The sequence below is a fragment of the Clupea harengus genome, chromosome 12 (genome assembly GCF_900700415.2).
Source record: "Clupea harengus chromosome 12, Ch_v2.0.2, whole genome shotgun sequence".
Taxonomy (NCBI): domain Eukaryota; kingdom Metazoa; phylum Chordata; class Actinopteri; order Clupeiformes; family Clupeidae; genus Clupea; species Clupea harengus.
The window spans coordinates 16,758,151-16,772,873 of record NC_045163.1 but is presented as its reverse complement, the minus strand read 5'-3'; the positions used below and the strand labels follow the sequence as shown (position 1 = coordinate 16,772,873).

Sequence of the window (14,723 nt, the reverse complement as noted above, 5' to 3'; positions counted from 1 at the left end):
CCATCTAATAATGGCCTCTACAGGCGTAACTGATTCCCCTCTAATCAAATCCATCTTAAACTTCACAAAATTACTAAAATTACTAAATCACAACCTGAAAAGCAAGATTATCTCCCTTCAAAGCAGGGACTTACAGGAGGAGAATCCTTGAAGTCACGTCCCACGTGGTTTCCTGAAACAAAGACAATTCCACAACACAGCCACGTGTACAGCACAACAATGCAATTACAGCTGCCTCTGTTGAAATGATCTCAAAATACAACCTTAAACTCACTTTTCGTTTATAATTATATATAGTTACCAAATCCTTTTAACCTACTACAATTACCCACAGTATTACCACTTAATTCAAACCTTTAGCCACAAATACAAAACGAATCCTTTAAGTTTTACTTAAACCACGTGTTTGAACAATGGAACCAATTCACTCAGTACAATTATAGCCCACTCAGCTAAACAGATTCATAGGTTTTAGATCAAGGCCGATTTCAATGCGTGTCACAAAAACCAGTATCTCTGTATTATAAATTACAGCACACAACAACAAAACAATGTTCCTTGCACTAATACCACAATTTCCAGTCGCATTCGTTTTAAGATAAGCAGTCCACAATCAACCTATTCAACAAAAACGAATTAAACTGGTTTGAGTACTATGTTTCCAATAGATTTAACTACGTTTCTACGATATCACTTCATCGAGAAATTCCAAAATATTTCTACCTGAAATCAACCGCAAAATACGAAGCGTTCATATGTGTTCATATAATCTAATAACAGATTAACGAAACTTGACTCCTGATTCACCCACAGTAAGCTTATTAAGTTAACTGCAACATAAGACAATGTGATATTAATATATAATGACCAGAAAAGTTTAACGGCGTCACGTACAGTATCGTTTCGTTCGCTCAACTTAACTGCAGTTCAAAACTTCACAAATTCATCCACACTTTCACACGACTGGAGCATTTATCCTATATGCTCCTTATTTAACCACTGATATTAATGAGAACTTTATTGTAATGTCTACAGTGGCTTTATGCAATCATTCACACAGGTCTCCCACACTTTTCCAGAATCACTTTACAATCACCCGATTGTCACGCTTAAAACCAAAACGCGTGTTTTAAGTTGTATACCGATACAACGATCTCTACCGAGAGAATCACTTTACAATCACCCGATTGTCACGCTTAAAACCAAAACGCGTGTTTTAAGTTGTATACCGATACAACAATCTCTACCGAGAGATATATCAAGCTCACCTTGAGCCGTGCACTTTTCCGTCTATACCTTATGTTATCCTAAAAATGGTAGAGAACCATACAGACTATACCTTACTACAACACTCTCATCTACTGGCCACGACGACGGGGCGCTTCGTTTTTGCAAAGACTAACACACCACAGTTCAGCTCTGACTCAACCAAAATCCACTAATTCAAGCGAAATTTGCTTACCTTAAATTTAAAGTGCGGCCTTGGATTAGTTGAGGTCAGCTCTGAACTTGGTGGTCTCCCGTCTTTCTGCAATCACGTCGACGGTCACCAATTATGTGGTGTCCGATCACAATTACCGCGAGGTACCAGAAAATGTCGAAATGGAGACAGCCGATTGTAGAGTATTTCAGTAAGGTTTATTGAAGATGCTAAACAACAATATGAGAATGAATTCGAAGACGCTCTGACCAAAATATCTCCCGCTTAGGCATTTAAACCTAACACTAACACTCCCCCTAATGCCCCCATTAGCTGACTGCTCAACCAATGAAACCTATGACCTCCCCGTTGACTCCACCAATCAGAAACCTATCATAGTACCTCGAAGACCCAGCCTTTATTTATCATAAGACAACGCAGCCCCGTCTTCCCATTCAAATAATACTCCTAACCCCTTTGTTTTATACTGAATTAGATAAACCCATATTAAACCTACTCATTTACTACTAACATTCCTACACCATCTTGTGGTTTTTTGAGGAATCGCATTTAAGAAAACTCTCCGTATTAATTAATTTGTGAGAAATCGTTGGTGATTGCGTTCACATCAACTCTACAGATCCTCGGATTAAAGTATCATTAACAATTACGTTTCACATGTAGGCCTATAGTCATGATTCTACGAGGCACCGTGATGTCATAAAATAAATAAAAGGACTAAATAAAAGTAGTTCCACGTTGGTGGAACGAACTGCCTAGCACTACCAGAGCAGGCGCGTCCCATTCTACCTTTAAGAAGCTTTTGAAGACCCAACTCTTCAGAGAGCACCTCCCTTCCTAACTGGCACTTCGACTAGTGCTTAACTTGCACTTATAGCAGTTACATTCCTGCACTTCGTTTTTATTTCCTATTTCGTTTTTCTATTTCTTATGTAAAGTAGTATTTATTGTTACACTAGGTCTCTATTGCTCGTAGCTTGACTGTTCTATCTCTTGTACGTCGCTTTGGACAAAAATGTCTGCTAAATGACAATGTAATGTACACGAACACTGCTGTTGCTTTCGTGTAGATTCGGTCGATTCCGACTGCACACGTCACTACGGTTGCGTGCCCTTATAAGGAGCTGGCAGGGCGTGTATGTATGCAAATTCAGGAGCACGAGAACGCGCTTTCAATTTAAGAAAACTCTTCCGGGGGAGCACAGCCCAGAAAACTTCTGCTGCGTAGGACCACATTTTCAAGCGTGCATGAATTTGGCGGATGTCTTTTGCTTACGTTGTTTTTCTGAAGCCCGTAAGAAACATTTCAGAAGAAACTTCAGAAAATGTTCGAGAATGAGGGCCATTAATGTTAACGCTCATTGACATCATCATTGACATCAGTTGTACTAATCATCCTTATAACTGTTCTATTTTTTCCTGTGTCTTATTGATATAATGTATTTAACCCTAATTTTAATGTTAATCACAGTTTCAGACCAGGGTCTGACAGGGCTAACAATTAGGTGTCAGTGCTACAGATCAATGAGGAAAAGTCAACCTCCTGTAAGGGAAAGCCATCACACAGGTTCAGTTCAGGTTCCTGAGAAAACTCAAGTATTGTATTTAAGTAGTATTGACGTGTTTGTGCTTACTAGGTGGTGGGTCAAAGCCTCGTATCTGTTCATCTTTGCCATTAAATTTGGGGTTGACCTGAATTTCTAAAGTTGGGATGATTATTGTATTTTTAACGATAAGCCAGTTGTTGCCACCTCAAGTTTTTGCCCATTTTGTCAAAACCAGTGTCAAAGTTGGTTAAACTCGCAGGCAAACATAGTTGCCATAGGGGCAGTGAACCAGCTCAAGGATCACCTCTGGAGCTGGTGGAAGTGACATCCAGTGTCATTATTCTTGTCTTTATTCATCTGTCAAACGATGTCCTCATTTCTTTGATTTCTAATAAATGCAGATGACTTCTTACAATGTTGCATGGTATTGTTTGTGTATCATCTAAGCCTATCATTTATCACAGTTAAGATCACCACGTCATTATAACGAGCCAATCTGTGCAATTTTCTCACGCATGTGATTGCGTTCAGGAGTTCTCTACCCTTTCTTTTACTTCTTACTTACCTTTCTCTACTCTTATCTTGAATGAGTTAAGTGAGGGTTATCTTGAAATATGGACACAGTGTTAGGCTACGACCAAGGGAAAGAAGACTAAATGAAGGCATAAGGTTTGTATTGTTACTTACTGTATCAACCTCGAATCACAATCAATTACATTTCAATTAAAATAGCTTTATTGGCATGACTGCATACAACACAACGTTGCCAAAGCATGTTTACACAAAATGTACAATCGCAATTAACATAAATAAATAAAAAACAAACAATAAGTCTCTGGTTTTATAAGAGTTTAAATAATAATAATAATAAATCATAGGAGTAACCTGTATAGAGGAGTCACATCACCTCTGCCTGAACCCTCTTGTCTCAATGTTGGGGCTATCTACCAGGACCTCCCTGCTTATCTGATGCCCATGATCACAACTATGGCAATCTCCTGTGACGTGCCGCTGGTCGACTCTTTGTTCGGCCTGTTAAAGAGGGCAGCGTGCTGTCTTACCAAATGTCAACCAAGGCAGTGCCCAGAAACCTGCCCACACTCAAATGCCCCATCACCTCCACAGCTGCCACTCTGTGATTACAGGCTTTGGCCCTCTACCTGTTCTTTTCTCTATACACACTGCAACAACACCATCACATGACATCCCTTAAAACACCTCTGGAGACAGCCCACAAAATTGAACAAGCTACAAAAGAACAGAGTTCATGTGCAGAGTGGCACCAGCTTTGGTGGTCCCGCATCACCTCAACCAAGTTCCGTGAAGTCTGCCACATCAGGGCACATAGCTCAGCTGAAAATCTGGCCAGGAGATTTCTAAGACCTACCCACCAGACAGCAACATGAAGAGGGGGTTGGACCTCGAAGTATTGTCGGGTAAGAGAAGTCAATCACTATCCATGTGGTTTCCTTATCCACCCTGATGCCCCATGGATGGGTGCATCCACTGGTGGGATTGTCTTTGATCCCAAAGGAGAACCAGTGTTTGGACTTGTTGAAGTCAAATGCCTGAATGTAGCAAGTTATGTGGACTGCCCATATATTGTGAGTAGCGAGGGAACACACAAACTAAGAAAAACCCAGGGCCAGATGTTTTGTATCCAAATCCTCAATGAGCCTCATGATGTGATGATCCGACTGACTGGACGGATGAGCAGGTCATGTGATGCAAACCTAGGGAAACAGAATAGAGATGTGTGCATCTTGTAGATATTCCCATTTTAAAGTTATTCACCTTTATTAAGTTGTAAACAAATGTGATGCATTCCCGACTATCTTTTGTTATGAATTTCACTAACATAGCAGGTACCGGTAGACCTTATCCTGATATTAACCACAGAAGAATTCACCTGGCATGACTTTTGAAAATAAAACAAATATCTTGGCATGTTGACTGACACCATGTGATGTCAATTCAACCTGTAGCTTCTCATGTAGCGAGCTACTTTTGTTGTGTTTGTGTATCTTAGCTTGCTACATTTACTGGTAGCTTAGCTCACTACATTTACCAAGTAGCTTACCCAACACTCTTAATTTTTATAACAAATCCCGAGCGCCTAAGGCAAAAAAAAAAAGTCCGCGATAAAAAATAAAAAAAAGCTGTCATGGCGCAATTCAGCTTAATGGTGTTTTGAGCCCTCACCGTTGACTTCAAGGCAGCAGCTTCCCACCTCCCACCCCTGAGCCAATCATTGAACAGAGGCTGCTCCAAGCTTGCCAGTTTAGAGAATACGTTGGTTTGAATTTGAGATTTGAGCAAGCAACTTAATGTAGCTAGTTTTTAGCTGTTTTAAACCAAGGCACTTAAAAAATGTTGTTTACAACCTGCTTACAAATCTGGTTAAAACAACTAGTGAAGGTGTTTTAGAATAATATTACTGCCATATACAATAACTGACTTTATGTTAAAGGACCCATCGTATGCCCATTTTACCACAAGTTGATATGGTTCCTTGGGGTCTTAATGAAATGTCTGTAACATAGTTAAGTCAAAATACCACAAGGATCATTATAAACTGTACCCTTTTACCCTGATTAAAACAGCCCTTCTCTCAAACAAGCTGTTTTGAGCTCCTATGCTAATGAGCCAGCTAACCCCTCCCCCCCCTCCCCCTCCCCCCTCCTCCGCGGTTTTGGGCTACTCTTTGAAACGTTTGAAACGAAAAATATGGCCACTGGAAACGAGATAGAGATGTAGATTGTTCAGACCCTGAACAAGAAGAGGCTCCCAAACAAGTTCAAGAATGTAGGGTACAACAGGACGTTTCTGAATGGTAAGTAAACTATGTCAATTCTACATTTATTTTTTTCTTTGGCTAAGGCAATATGGTCTGTTGTCGGTGTGGAGAGCATGGCAATGCTAGTAAATAGTGTGTGCATGTACGAGTATGTAACAAATACAGTGTGTTTATGGAAGTTACTGTTTGTGAAAAGTGTTTATATAAATGCAGGTAATGGGAACGCCATTATGCCTGCTACACGAACAACAGCCAAACAAATACACCCTTCTCGTCAGTGTTCTGTCAGAATACAATACTTTTTCTAAGCTTTTAATTCAACCAGATGGCTTGCAGGATAGCTAGCTATCTACCATGTGGGACTTAGCTTGCTTTTGATGGCTGGACTTTTTGAATTGTTATGTATCCTGTTTAATAATTTTTCTCATAAGTGGTGCATAGCAAAATACACGAGTTAAGCTCCAGCTGTAAAGTAAAATATTATCTCACAACAGTAATGGACCAAGCAGGTGTAGAACATAACGTACTTACCTCCGTTTATTAGCGTTCAAACCTGTTTTTTTCATTATATCGTTGTATTTGTCGACTTTTGTCACACAACATTCAAATACACTTTACCTGCAATTTTGTCACTTTTTAAAACTCTTTATCTATACAGGTGTATTTGTGCCAAGTGTGAGCAAATTCCTACAGAGCATGAGAATCAATGCTGCAGGAAGATACCACAGGTAGAATTATTTGTGACATTGTAAATATGCAGTCATCATCTGTTTTATATTCCATGTCACTTACACTTTCAATATGCAAGGTTACAAGAAGACTACTGCAGCTTCAGAACCAAACTACCTGCATGGTCGACCACCCAGGCCTGGAACCTGTGTTTGAATGTGTTCTCACTACAGAATGCATTCAACATTTACAGGGCAGATTATGGGCCTTTACGTCAAAGAGGAATAGAGCAGTACGTTTAATGCATGAGTTATCAGTCATTTTTGCAATACAAATATGACTGGCGAATAAAATACAATAAATTACTCTTCCCCCTGAGTTACTTTGCTAACTGCTCATCTTACACGTGTCAATTGTTGACATGTTACACATCAAACACTAAAAGCACAGAAATCTTTTTGTATACACTTTTATTGTTAGAAAGAATGCCACAGAGCTTTTTAAACATAGTTATTAAATGTACTGGCTGATACATAGGTAATAAATACAAAAAATACCAAGTATAATAAAAACATTGATTACAAAATTACACTTTGTGCCATCAGTAGCCATACTGTAAACAAAGGAACACTTTATATATGTGTGTCACCTTTTATTCTCTAAATACAATGTAAACTTTGCTCAGCCGTCACAGGTATTTGGCGTACAGAAGCTTTGTTAGCTGGTGTTGGGGCTATCTGGGCTGGAGAATCAGGGTGGTCCTGCCGTCCTGCGTTGTGCTCCAGATATGAAGAGTGTTCCCTGATGCTCAAGGAAGGTATACGGAGTTGAGACCTGCCCTCGATTGAACCTCGACACATAGCTGGCTATAACTTCCCGCTTGTCAGGTTTCTCAAACTGGGCAGAGAGATACGCGGGTATTGGGATCTTCAGCACCTCATTCACATATGGGGCCGGGTCCTAAAAAACCTCGTGAAAGATGAGGTCCAACAGGTTATCCACGTACTCTGTAATAAAAAATTTAAAAAAATAAAAAGCTTTTACATTGTTTTTATTTATTGTTTATAAATATAAATATATATTGTTTTCTGTGTGCCTATGATAAAACAGATATTCAGTATCCTTGGAGTCACAACAAATTAAAAAATGAGATGCTGTTACAACTTTAACACGGAGACACAATCAATGACACGATGAAGTAACTGAGGGTAAACAAACCTGTACTTTTGTAGTGAGGTCGCAGTGTTTTCACTGAAAGCTGCGTGCCAACTGTGCACATCTGTGGTGGGTCCGTCTGGCAGGCCATGTGATGTACCCTAGCACCCTGAACAGGTGTGCTTGCCTAAACACCAAAAGCAGCAATGTTATTCATGTTTGTACTACTGTCATGCATACAAGATGAACTAAAAGCAATTAAAACATGTGAAGAAATGTAGTAACCCATTTCACCTAATATAATTTTCACAACACAGAAGTATAGGTAAAAATAACATTGTCATATTATGCACGCATACTATGAATTTCTCAGAAATCATTATGAAATACTATTTTTACCTTGTGCTGTACTGTACACAAAACCCTCAAATGCACCATAGTGACAAACTGCAGGTGAGTATCTAAGTTCTTGAGTATGCTCTACCCCCCAAAAAAGCTGCTAATCACGTCGTTCAGGAATAATAAGTGCCCATTTCACATATATGACCCTGTCATTGTAGTGTCGAAAGGTGTCAATAGGAGGACTAATTGCTAACAAAGGAATGGATGAGAGAACTATTTCTCATAAAGACATTATATACTTCGACACAAATTGCTCTCCATAGACATCCAAACGAACTATCTACTGCAGCGATTCCCAAAGTGTGGGCCGCGGCCCACCAGATACTGCAGGTGGGCCGCGAGAGGTCATTTACAATAAAGAAATAAAATGTTTTTAATTTTCAATTTTGAAAAGTTGGAAATTAATATAAAAATATTTATGATTTAAATTACCTGTTACTCTTTTATCCTATTTTTGATCCGTGACGTGTCTTGTATCTCGTCAATGGCGGGAAATCTTAGTTGACACAATAAGCTACCTCAATATTGGTGTGGAAAATTGTACAATGGAGCGGTGGCTAGTAGGTGGGAAAAGGAAAGCTGATGAATCAAATGCAACAAGCGAGTCCTCAGATAATGAATCCCTGAAAACAAAAAAAAAGGTTCGTAGAAAGTACTCAACCGAGTACCTATCACTGGGATTTACCAGTTTAGGACCAGAAGACAATCCCTTGCCCGTCTGTGTGCTATGCTCGGAGGTGCTAGCAAACGAGGCACTGAAACCATGCAAGCTGCGCCGCCATCTAGAAACCAAACATGGCCAATATTCATCCAAGCCTAGAATTTTTTTTGAAAACAAGCTAAAAGAGTATATGAGCCGTAAGAAAACCATTGAATCCACATGTGTCACTGGGAGTGAAAACGCCAAGGCAGTTGAGGTGTCCTACCGAGTAGCAAAGCTGATAGCAAAAACCGGGAAGCCACACACCATTGGGGAGGATTTGATTTTACCTGCTGCCAAAGAGATGGTTGGAGTCATGATTGGTGAGAAAGCAGCTAAACAACTAAATTTGATTTCTTTGTCTGATAACACGGTAAAGCGCCGTATTGATGATATGGCTGAAGATGTGTTGAAGCAGCTAGTGAGCAGAATACGAGCAAGCCGTTTTTATGCTCTCCAGATTGACGAATCGACAGACATTTCAAGCTTGGCAAATTTGCTTGCGTTTGTCAGATATGAACATGATGGAGAAATACATGAAGATGTTCTGTTTTGCAAACATTTACCCTCACATACTACAGCGGAAACCATTTTTGAAACTCTGAATGGATTCATGGTTTCCAATGAAATAGACTGGACAAAGTGTGAGGGGCTAAGCACTGACGGAGCTCGGGCCATGGTGGGGAGACTCACTGGAGTTGTGAAAAGGGTCAAAGACGTGGCTCCACTAGTTACAGCTGTCCACTGCAGTATCCACAGAGAGGCACTGGCAACAAAGACGATGCCTGCGGAATTAAAGGCGGTTTTGGATGAAGCCGTGAGAACAGTCAATTTCATCAAAAGTCGTCCACTGCAATCACGCCTGTTTGCCATATTATGCGCAGAGATGGAAAGCGACCACCGGCAGCTTATCCTGCACACTGAAGTCCGGTGACTTTCACGTGGTAAGGTGCTCACCCGACTTTTTGAACTGTGTGACGAAGTCAGGACATTTTTTGTGAACTCCCGGTTTGAACTGTCAGACCAATTCTGTGACTTCAAGTGGCTTTGTAAGTTGGCGTATTTGGCCGACATTTTCGGGTACTTAAATGGACTCAATCTATCCCTCCAAGGAAAAGCAGTGACCATGTTTCATGTCCACAGTAAGATAGAAGCCACAATAAGGAAGCTTGAGGAGTGGGACAGAAGAGTAGTTCAGAACAACTACGAGTCCTTTGACAATCTTTGTGAATTCCTCAATAAAGAGGAGAGGCAGATCCCGACCTCCGTGGCAGGTGCCATCAGAGAGCACCTGCAAACTCTGAAGAGGCAGCTCCGGGAATACTTCCCTGTGCTCAGCGAGCAACACATCTGGATACAGAATCCATTTGCCCCCCATAATGAGGATGCCATCGCAGGTCTCAGTTCCAGGGAGCAGGACAGCCTTGTGGAGTTATCTTGTGATACTTATTTGAAACTGATCTTCACACAGAAGCACTTGGCACATTTCTGGATGCATGTTTACTCGGAATATACGGATCTGTCTAACAAGGCATTGATGTTTCTGATCCCTTTTGCTACCACTTGTCTGTGTGAAAATGGATTTTCAGCACTTGTGGCTTTAAAGACAAAGTACAGGAACAAACTCGATGTTGAGCCTGATCTCCGCCTAAAGCTGACGTCCATTCAGCCAGACATCAAGGCTTTGACAGCTGCTATGCAGCAACATCACCCTTCTCATTAGGTAAGTTGTAGGTGACGCAATTCACTATCGGCACTTAATTTCTTACGTTTGTTTCTTTACAAATTGTTATGTGGATAGATTATTAATTTGCACTGCATTGCTGTAGGCCCACGTTCACATTGAATTGTTCAATTTATATTAGGTGTTACGACGACCCTAAACGTAATTGTGTGTTCTGTGTTTGTTTCGTATCTGCTGTGTGTGTGTGTGTGTGTGTGTGTGTGTGTGTCACTCTCGTCTCCCTGAACCTCCGTTTCCATGGAAAATAATTGGATGCCCTGCCTCCCACACACCATTGGATCAAGCCCGCGCTCCACGTTCTTTTTAGCCGTTGCCGACACTCAACCCGGCAGACCATTGCTCTCGATTTGTCTCGTGTTACTTGTGTGTACGGTTGTGTGTTTGACCATTTTGCTATTCCGGCCTTGATTCTTGCCTTGCCCTTTTGGATCTGTTAGCTGTGTATATAGTTGTACATTAAACCTATTTGTAACACTTGTATATATTGTGCAGGGAAGTAGGGAGTTTGACGACATCTTTCTTTTTGTCTATGTTTTTGTTAGATAGGGAGTTAGGGAAGAACGGTGTATATTGATTTTATTTTTTGTTTGCTTAGGTTAGTTAGTTTCCTTTTAAAAGTAAGAGGTGTTTTTTTTTTTTATTTTGGCCTTGTCGGCTCCTGAAGCTGTTCTCCCAGCCCCAAATAAATACAAAAAAAAATCAAACGCAAAGTTGGATAGTGGTCTCGCTCTTTCCTGTTGCGTCTAAGACCAGGTCGTAACATTAGGGTTGCAAACTTCTGTATTTGACTTAAAACGATTGATAAGATACAAAACGTACATCTTTTTCTCAGCATTCTAGCGGCACATTAGTTATGTGAAACATTAATTGATGAAGCACAAACAATTTAAACGAACAGATTAATAAAACAATAAGGCTCTCGCTCGAAACGGCTGCTCTTGTCCGCCTGTCGTTATTCAACAAAAGGCGCCACCAAACAAAACAATGTCAAATGGGGCGCCCTCTTGTAGTATTAAAGTAAATATATATGAGCTACGGAGAAAATGGTATACAAAACATACATTGTCGGTTAATACATTTTTAATCGGTTAAACTCTTAAGGTCATTTAATCATCCCTAGTTTATGTTTTGATCAGAGTTGTGATTAAAGGTTTGGGTGGGCCGCAGAAGATTTTCAGATTTCAAATTGGGCCGCGGCATTCTTGAGTTTGGGAACCGCTGATCTACTGTATAAGTAAGCTTAGATTAAAATAGGCTAGCCTAACTGTTCACACGAAAATTCGTTGGCCACATCTTTAGGATTGCTGTACATTGCTCCTACATACTACAAGATGCTAATGCACATTTCTAGCGAACTTCTAACTGCTACAGCTATATACCAGCTTAGCACCTCTCTCCACCCCAACACGAAGACTTTTCACAGGGGAATGTTTTTTTGGATAAAATAACTATTTCACATAAGCACATAAGCACATCCACACGAACTACTGTGCAAGTAGGCATCATGTTGTTTGCAGTAGGCACTATTATACCTATGTGAACGTAAATTATGACACAAACTACAGTATATAAACATCCACATGACGTAGGCATCGTGTTGTTTGAGGGAGGCACTATGCAAACGTTCTGACACGAATTACATCCAAACGCAATAATGTACAAGTAATCATACATCCAATATGCTAGCCTAGGGTTCATACAGGCAACAGAGAAACATTCGCGAATGCTATATACACCAGTCGGCTCCGAGGCCAGGCCTCATACACTAATGTACATACCCACTCAGCGCATAAAAGTAATTGTTCGCGAAATTACAGATACAACGACTACTTTTCCCCAACCACTACATGCTAGCCCCTCATCCCCTCACACACACACGACACAACATGCTAACGTTGCTAACCTCCACACAAAATGTCTAAAAGCAAATACCAGAATTATTTAAAAACAAAAATACTTACATTTCCCTCGTCTTCAGTCCTGCGACGGATAGATGGCACCGACCCCCCTTTCAACATCAACCTTCCAGCGAGTCCAGCGTTATATTTACCCAGGTTGATAAAACAGTCCAATTCAAAGTGGTTAGCGCACACTAACAGATATTTGCCAACTCTTGCAGGAAGATTGCCTTCATATATGAAATCAATCCATTTCAATCTTGCGTCTTCTGAAGCTAGAGTCACATGAAGGCATTTGTGCTGATCTGTGCAACCGACCACTGAGCATCTTGGTTGTCGACGTTGATTCATGCTGCTAGCTAGCTTATCCAAGTGTTTCCAAGGCTTGCAAGAATAAAATGGCGCTACGTCACCGAACCGTCTTTAAACTGGGTGGGTCGAGTGGTGGTGGGGGCGGTCCAAGGCCATGTAGCCAGACTCCCTACATGGGCATGCTTCAAAATCTACGTAGACGTTGGTGGTGATCCCATTTGACGCACTCAAGCATATCGTTTCTGACACCACAGACCTCTGAACACTTTTTGTGTTGGGAGACATGTCAGATACCCAAATTAACGCATAGAAGCACTAAAAAAGTGGAATTTTCATAATATGGCCCCTTTAACACCACTAATTAATGTTAGCTGTCTAATTATTTAGAGCAATGCTAGCATGCATCTAATGTAATTCAATTTTTAACCAAGGTAGCCTATATGCGAGGGCCAGCCCGACGTGCACGAATACACCTGTACAAATGCAAATGAAATGTCCACTCAAAATGCTGACAAAAGTTTTATTTCCAACGCAGCCTCCATTGGTGGGCCAATAGAAGTTAAACACACTATTAAATATATTTGTGGACAGTTTTAATAATAAAAACAAAAAGAATGGTATGTAGGTTTGTATATTAAAATGAATAGTAATAATAGATAAACTTGTATTTCATAATTTGTGTGTTCCATTTCTGACCACTGGTTAGTTCTGGATTATATTGATATACATTTCAGTAGTTTGCATATATATGTAAAGAGGTAAACCTTGATAATCTTTGAACCATGATAGCACCATGGGGCTTGGACTATTGTCAATCTATTTGAATCTAAAGTGGAAGCAAAATCATTTCCTGAAGCATATCCTCATTATTTATGAAATGGTAAAATGTAAGCTAATAAGGTGACATGGTAACACAGACTGCAGCACATTTTTTTTTTGGAGCACCGAAGACCCATTTTGACCCAGGAAAAACCCTGCTTACCCGACAATACTTCGAGGTCCAACCCCCTCTTCATGTTGCTGTCTGGTGGGTAGGTCTTAGAAATCTCCTGGCCAGATTTTCAGCTGAGCTATGTGCCCTGATGTGGCAGACTTCAGGGAACTTGGTTGAGGTGATGCGGGACCACCAAAGCTGGTGCCACTCTGCACATGAACTCTGTTCTTTTGTAGCTTGTTCAATTTTGTGGGCTGTCTCCAGAGGTGTTTTAAGGGATGTCCTGTGATGGTGTTGTTGCAGTGTGTATAGAGAAAAGAACAGGTAGAGGGCCCAAGCCTGTAAGGCTGTGGAGGTGATGGGGCATCTGAGTGTGGGCAGGTTTCTGGGCACTGCCTTGGTTGGCATTAGGTAAGAGAGCACGCTGCCCTCTTTAACAGGCCGAACAAAGAGTCGACCAGCGGCACGTCACAGGAGATTGCCATAGTTGTGATCATGGGCATCAGATAAGCAGGGAGGTCCTGGTAGATAGCCCCAACATTGAGACAAGAGGGTTCAGGCAGAGGTGATGTGACTCCTCTATACAGGTTACTCCTATGATTTATTATTATTTAAACTCTTATAAAACCAGAGACTTATTGTTTGTTTTGTATTTATTTATGTTAATTGCGATTGTACATTTTGTGTAAACATGCTTTGGCAACGTTGTGTTGTATGCAGTCATGCCAATAAAGCCATTTTAATTGAATTGAAATGTAATTGATTGTGATTCGAGGTTGATACAGTAAGTAACAATACAAACCTTATGCCTTCATTTAGTCTTCTTTCCCTTGGTCGTAGCCTAACACTGTGTCCATATTTCAAGATAAGAGTAGAGAAAGGTAAGTAAGAAGTAAAAGAAAGGGTAGAGAACTCCTGAACGCAATCACATGCGTGAGAAAATTGCACAGATTGGCTCGTTATAATGACGTGGTGATCTTAACTGTGATAAATGATACACAAACAATACCATGCAACATTGTAAGAAGTCATCTGCATTTATTAGAAATCACAAAGAAATGAGGACATCGTTTGACAGATGAATAAAGACAAGAATAATGACACTGGATGTCACTTCCACCAGC

The 14,723-nt window shown here is 40.5% G+C and overlaps 1 long non-coding RNA gene across 1 annotated transcript; it reads right to left on the bottom strand.

Moving 5' to 3' along the window:
• Nucleotides 1-7,110: 7,110 nt before the first annotated feature.
• On the bottom strand, nucleotides 7,111-12,754 carry LOC116222962. Its single transcript, XR_004164854.2, has 3 exons — nucleotides 12,417-12,754; nucleotides 7,673-7,796; nucleotides 7,111-7,461 (listed from the first exon to the last, which is right to left on the bottom strand). It is a non-coding gene; the product is annotated as an uncharacterized LOC116222962 (long non-coding RNA).
• Nucleotides 12,755-14,723: the final 1,969 nt, after the last annotated feature.